Here is a 7,688-nt window from a genome sequence, read left to right as displayed (position 1 = left end):
CTTAGTACAGGCTATATACCCAGATGGCGTGACGTCAATAGAGGGGAACACCCCCAAGGTTCGCGCTAATGCTGGAATAAAGACGTGGCTGGCGTGCGCGCACCCTAGTAGCCCCTTGGGAGGAGCATGGCGGGAGGCAGCACCATAGCCGTTCCAGGGATGCCGGAGAGGTCGGCTTGTAGACGCAGTGGCAGCCATTTTCCCAAGGGAAGCGGGAGGAGCTGTGAACAAGGTGAGGCAAACAGGGCGAAGCTGTCTAGCACCAATGGACGCAACAGTTCCCATACAGCTTAGAACCTTCTAAGTAACAAAGAACCCACCCCTGGCCACATTCAACCTTCTAGTAAAACTACTATTAAAATTCTTAGAGAGTATCAATTAATAAAAATGTATTCTATATGGGAGTGAAGTCTGGGGTCTGTACAGGAAAGGCAGAATCCCAATATAAAACCTGCACCTCAGATTTGTGATGTGCTGAGCGAGAGAGGTTGCACATTCCATTTCTCTGGAAGCCCTCTCCTCTTAATGTATTAAATTCAACCTTAAACTTGCAGCATTGGGGCACAAAATATTGTTTGGGATTTTGGATATATTAGAAACTGGAACATTGTAGGATGGAGGATCCTGTAAGCAGCATGGCAACGACTTGATAAGAGAAGAAAAACTGAAGACCACTGAAACTAAAATGGCGGATGCTTCCTGGGAATGCTCTATGAAGACTGTGCCTGATTCTTCGGTGAATACAGTCTCTTCAGCAGTGGCCTCAATTTTGGAGGACAAGTTTGACAAACTGTATCAGAAGATTGAAGAGATTCAGAGTCAACTTATAGAAATTTAAAAAATGTAATTGCAGCATAATCTAATATATTTAATGTGGAAGACTGAATGCACATACTGGAATCGGAGGAGGAGAGACTGAATGGCATAGTGAGCAAAATGGAAGAAAAGGTAGATGATCTCAAGAATTGTTCTCGGCAAAACAAGTTGAGATTCTTGGGCTTTCTAGAGGCACTGCTAGACCAGAACTGGTGCAAGTGTTTGAGTCCTGGCTGCCCCCGAGCTGCAGTTGGAAATGGAGAGCAGGTGTCTGTAAATAAAATGTGCACATAGACTAGGCCTGAAGCCAAGGCCAGGAGCATGCTCATGACTGGCTATTGTTAAGATTCTTAACTTTGCACACAAGTCAGCGGTAATAGAAACATAAGGGTCCATATTCAGCCACTGTGCAACTGGGCTAGTTAGCTGGTTATACTTATCCAGCTAACTAGCAGTGTATATTCAGCAGAGCAGCCACACCATTGAATATACCTGGTTATCTTAAAGTTAGATGATTATGCATAACTGGCTAACTTTAGGACAGCCCTATGGCCTGACCAGAGCTAGCTGGAGAAGTTAACCCACTAATTCCAAATATCTGAGTTAGCTGGTTAACTTATCCAGCTAACTCTGCTCCTCCCTGGAACTCCTCCCACCCACCCCTGAAATGTCCCCAACTTATCCAGCTAAATTCTAGCCAGGTAATTTGTTACCCGGCTAGAATTTAGTCAGATACAGGTTGCTTATAGCCAGGTAAGCAATTTAGATGGATAACTATTATGTTATCCATCTAAATGGCATTTGAATATGAACTTCATTGAAACACAGAAACATGATAGCAGAGAAAGACCATATGGCCCATCTAGTCTGCCTATCCATCCAATTTATGTAGCCCTTCAATTCCCATCACTCCCTCAGAGATCTCCTGTATTTATCCCATACTTTCTTGAATTCAGATATCATTTTTGTCTCTGCCACCTCCACTGGGAGGCCATTCCATGTATCCACTCTTCTCTCTCTAAAGAAATATTTCATAAGATTACTCCTAAGTCTACCCCCTTTCACCTTCATCCCATGACTCAATGTTCTAGAGTCTCCTTTCATTGAAAGAGGCTAACCTCCTGTGCATGGAAACCTTTGAGATATTTAAATGTCTCTATTATATCTCCCCTACCTCCTCTGTCTTCTTTAAGTCTATCCCCATATGCTTTAGAATGAAGCCCACTGATCATTTTAGTAGCCACCCTCTGGACCAACTCCAACCAGTTTATATTCTTTAGAAGATGCAGTCTCCAGAATTGTACAAAATTCCAGTAATGAAAGTTTATCTGAAGATAAAGGAGATTACATATGAAAATAAAAAAAAAAATTGATCTTCCAAGATTATTCTGCTGTGATAGTTGCTAAAAAAACAAAACAAAACATTTTTCTCCCATGTGTTAATCTTATGAAAAAGAGCATAAGATTCACTCTCCATTTTCCAGCTCAGCTGTGGCTGCTTCATAATGACAAACCTAAAATGTTTGATTCTGCTGAAGCAGCTTGCATATTCCTCATGGATATGGGGGTCTATGTGAGTTAAAGGGACAATGAGAGGTGTTCATACTTTTTCTTCCTTTAAGAAAAGATGTAATTTTTCACTGCTGTAAGTGCCTATGTTTTGGGTGACCACTTGCCTTGTTTCATAGAGAATACTGGATTTTACATATTCAATTTCTCAATAGAAAAGATATGGACATGAATTGTAATGGTTTACCCTCACACCTCCCCCTCCTTTTTTCATACTGGAGAAAAGCATATGCAAGGAGAATTAACCATGCTGTTTTAATTATTAATTTTCCATCTGTCTTCAAATGGAATAAATACTTGGAGGGGAAAGTAGAGATACCATGTTGGGGAAATTGGATAATAATGGTATTAGTCTTTCATTCTTGTACCTTAAATGAAGAATACATGAGAGGGGAGGGTTTTATGCACAGGGTGTTCATGATGTTTTGGGGTGGGTTTAAGCTGGGAGGGCAACTAGGAGGCCGATATTCAGCACCACTTATTTATTTTATTTATTTATTTAAGACATTTCTATACCGTTTTATCAGCAATATTACTGTTCAAAGTGGTTTACAATAATGACATAAAATAAGAGTATAATTAAATAAACCAAAAAACAAAAGAAATCAAAAACAAAAAATAAAAATAAAACAAAAATACAATAGTAAGAATAAAAATACAGAGGGAAAATTATCAATAATATAACTTATAAGTTATATTACTTAGCCGGATAAGTAAAGACTTTTCAAACTAAATGATGGTGGCTGAATATCTTGCTGCATAATCAGTGGTCACCACTTAGCCAGATAAGTGGTGGGTGGGCTATGGGTGGATTGGGAAGGAGCTATTTATCTAGTTAACTTAACTGGATATGTTGACCTGCTCAATAGCAGGTCTAAAGATAGGCGGCTAACTAGCAAGTTTTATGAGGATATACAGCAGCATAGGCATGTTGCTGAATATCTCTTGTAAGTTAGCCAGATACGTCTTATATGGCTAAATAACTTATCTAGCAATGTTTGAATATTGCGCCCTAATTGTTAGTGTGAGTAATGGTTCTTTAGAGGGGTTATAGTGTAGGGACAGGCTCAAAAGGGGATTAAACACTGGTCTCTGAGCAACTATCTGGCAAAACCCTATTGTACAGTTTCTGAATTGCTGTTTAGAGGATTGAAGTTCCCTTGTGGGGATGTACGAGAGGAGATGTTGGAAAATGTAAAACCCTGTGCTTCATCTTTAAATGTATAAATAAGCAGACCCCAGAGCACCTCTTTCTTCTTGTCCCTACGCCCTCACTAGAGAATTCCAATCCTCCTAAAAGACCCTTTTATCCTCCCCACTTCCCCCTCATTTACGCAAAACTGGCCTGCTATGTATCTAAAATCTGGAACAAGATGCCTCTTTCCCGTTGTCTTCACTTTGAACCTTCCTACCTCATTTTATGGAAACAGTCAAAGGCATGGTTGTTCAACTAGGCCTTCCCTAAGACTGCTCCCTAATGAGATATATATATCATCTGCCTGTCTCTCTGATAGCTACAAACTAACCTTGAACATATGATATGTTATCACTTATGGACATGTTGTCTATACTGATAGCTTGTTGACAGTGCTTTCAGTTCGAACTGCACATCTGAGCAAAGTGAAAGAGAGAGCTATTTCAATTGCTGGTCCTAAATTGTGGAATTCTCTGCCCATAGAATTAAGGCTGCAAAAAGACTTTTCTGTTGTTAAGAAAGGCTTGAAGAGTTGGCTTTTTAAACTAGCTTATAAAAATAATGTTTGAGAAAAGGCAGTTTTTCTATTCTGGCTGGTAGGATGCTTTGGAGTCTGGACTTTGAGTGAGGTTTCTTTTTCTTTTCTTTTCTTTTAATATTTTAACTTACTTTCTGTTTCTTCTTTGTTTTTATTTTATAATATTTTACTTTTGCATTGCTTGTTTTTATTTTGATGTTATTTATCATGTATTTTATGATTTTATGTACTTGTTAATACATTTCTATTTATTTTTTATTTTGTAAACCATTGTGTTTGATTACAGAACAATGGTATATAAACACAATAAATACCCCAGTGGCCATTTTGTTTCCTGTATAGACTTGTATTTATACTGAAGCAGTCCCGGCAATCAGTCTTGGCCTTACCTTCTAGTCCTCATACTCTGGCTCCATTCTTGCATCCAGAAGACTTCTTCATCTCCAGATTCTACCTTCAGTGCTCCTACTTGTTCTCCTTCCTGGATTCCTAGTGTAATGCACTCCCTTGCTCTGAATCCAAGCTTCATATTTCTTGCTGGTATCAGGGATTACACCCATTTCTCATGCTGCACCAGCCACAAGAAACTGAGGGTTCAACCCGAAGGGAAGGTTGTTGGTATAGGTGGAAGACACTCAAGTTTCCTGCTTTTACTGTCATTGGCCTGGATTTGCCTCTCATTCCTGGAGCAACCTACAGGCAACAACTGTCACAATGTGTCTCAAGCATTGTAACAGGAGTAGATGGTTGACAGTGTTGAATGTGGTAGAAAGGTCTAGTAGGACTAGGAGGGAATTGTTACCTTGTCAGCATGTAGGTGGAAGCTGTTGATTAAGGCTAATGGGAAGGAGGAAAAATAATGTAGCAAGAGTCCAATTGGTGTTCGAAATAAAAGTCTTTACTGCAATTTGAAAATAAGGATCCAGCCCAGTATAATTAGAAACAGCATATCTATGTTGTTCTTTCTAGTTGGTTTCATCCCTGCTGCACCATCACCCATGCTTAACAACTCTTCCCAAGGCAGGATAGGGTAACTTGAATGCAACTCCAGCATAAAGTTGGCAGAAAATAGAAAAATCTCCCAAAATAAACTCCAGTATCCACAATAGTTAAGAAAAATCAATGGGTAAGCCCAAAACGTTCTCAGTCTCTCAAATTTCTCTTCACCCTTGCTTTTGACTTGCAGCTTGGTCAAAAATATCAATAACCCAGCCCTTCTGGATACTCTTGGAGGGGGGGGGGTTCCCTCCTTCCAGACTGGACAAAATCCACAAAACTTTGTAGCAATCCATAGCAACCCCTTCTCTTTATTCTGATTATAAACCCCAAAGGGGGAGGCTATGACATCAGCAAAAAAATCCCACTCCAACTTCTTTCTCTCCAATCTTCCTTCTTCGTCTCTCTCCTTCCCTCTCTTCCCCAGGCCAGAGGAGCCTAGCCAGGGACCTCCACCAAAAAACCCTCTCCTCACAGCACCAGTTCCAAACCCTCTGAATTCTGAGCCTGCTCCAGGGGGATTTATAACCCACTGAAGGCTCCCAAAGAAAGGGCCAAAACAAGGAGAAGATTTCAAAAAGCAAAATCCTCCTCCCAGGGCCCATACTGGGAAAAGATCTATTTAGTGAGCCTTTTTTGGGAGAAAAACAGGCCCAGATCACATATAGCATGTACATGCACCAAACATATACTCTCACACTTTTTTGTTAATCTAGTAAAGTGGATGATGGATTATTCACAACGTTTTTTCTCATGGGTGGAGAAACTATTGTCTGGATGTTCGAGTTCGGGAGGAAGCATCCTTTGCCTCAGCCTCTTGTAGGGGCCTTGGGTAGCATCCTGCACTGTGCACTATAAGGGAGAAGCTTTGGTGGATCCCATTCCTATGAACTGGCCTGATTGGTTGAAGAGGAAGTTGAAATTATTTCTTACCTGATATTAATTTCCTTTCTTCTAGAACAGGCAGGCCAGTCCCTCCCTATGCTGCGATATGGTTGTTCACTGATTTTTGGTCCTTTTGGACTGGGATTTGTTGGCAGCCGACATCTTGCAGATGTTTGGATCTGGCTTTATTGGTGTCATTTATTTCCCTTTGCTTAATATGGCATATGTTTTCTATCTTATGATATTTCCTTCTAAGTTTGGCTTCCTTTGGTGTAAGGAAGGCTTTGTTCCTTAATAGATGTTTTTGCCTTCTTTCCAGCTGCTGGGAGAGTGTTTGCATTTTTAGATCTTCCCCAGTTGTTTGGCCATTTCCCCTTGTTTAGGGATTGGCTGAGCTCCCCTTTATAAGCTGGGTAAAGCACGAGGAAAGTGGGGTTGGAGGTAGTTTTTGTTGGAAGGGAACCTGCTGTCCTGTGTGTATCCCAGTAGGGCCCCTCCGGTCTGTACCTCAAGTCCTACAATATCCTACATTCACAGAAATTCCACTAACAAAGGGTGCTGAAAAGAATAAAGGCATTTCCCCTTACCACTCGCTATAGAAAAAATAATATTCTAATTCTGGTGTCAATTCAGTAACAGCAACATATCAGAAACATTGTATAATAATACAAAATCCTGCAAAAATACACTCAGAACCGAGAGGAAATTTGCCATACCATAATACTCTAACTGCCAGACTCAAAACAGTAAGAAACCTACCTATGAAAAGGCAACATTTCAAATATTACACCAGGCTCTAAAACACCAATATGCCACCTGTTAGGAAAACAGAGCAAATCAAGTTGCTATAGATCCCTAAACAGAAACTACAAGCTAACAGAATACTTAACTTCAGTCACACATGCAGATCACAGACAGTGATCACAAAATATAGAACAAAGAAACCATAAAGTAGAAATACAAATGTGCAGACAAAAAAACGGAACTGAAAAACCTCAAGAAACCAGACTCTGTATACAGTACAACAATAGAAAAACAGAAACATCTCCACAAATAGGGTGTGAGAGGAAAATGGACATAAATCATCATAGCAGTGTTTTTCATTTCCTCAAAAATGGTGCATCATAAAATAGGAGGTGATCATGTATAGAATTCAAAGATTTTCAAAAGTTCCAAATGTAGTTCTGAGGTTTTAAAAGGAGATATAATTCCAGTATTATTAAGAGTTACAGCACAAATAAGTCCCCTGGCACAGCTATGTTTGGCTGAGCAGCTTCATTGGGAGGGATTAAGCTAACTGGATACTCATAAGTCATAAGAATAAATGGTTAATTTGAAAAGAGCAGTGCTTTACAATTCAAGAAACATCATCATTCCTCATAAAACATCAAACAATAAAATGAAGAAATATAAAACATAAATTATAATAGTAAAACCATATTAATAAATAGAATAAATATTTCAAAACAGCTGATGAATAGAATAACATCCAATAATTAAAAACTTATAAAAATGTTTTACAAATTTACCAAACATCAATAAAATATTTCAAACCAGCAGACACATCAAATAACACCTAATTATTAATATTCATAAAGTATAAGCAAGGTGGACCCTTACTGCTGCAGTAAGGATGACACAGCCTATGGGGCGAGCCATGTAAGCCCTCACTTACAGCTTGTAGAGGTT

Source organism: Rhinatrema bivittatum, chromosome 7, assembly GCF_901001135.1.
Source record: "Rhinatrema bivittatum chromosome 7, aRhiBiv1.1, whole genome shotgun sequence".
NCBI classification, from domain to species: Eukaryota; Metazoa; Chordata; class Amphibia; order Gymnophiona; family Rhinatrematidae; genus Rhinatrema; species Rhinatrema bivittatum.
This window is presented reverse-complemented; position numbering follows the sequence as displayed.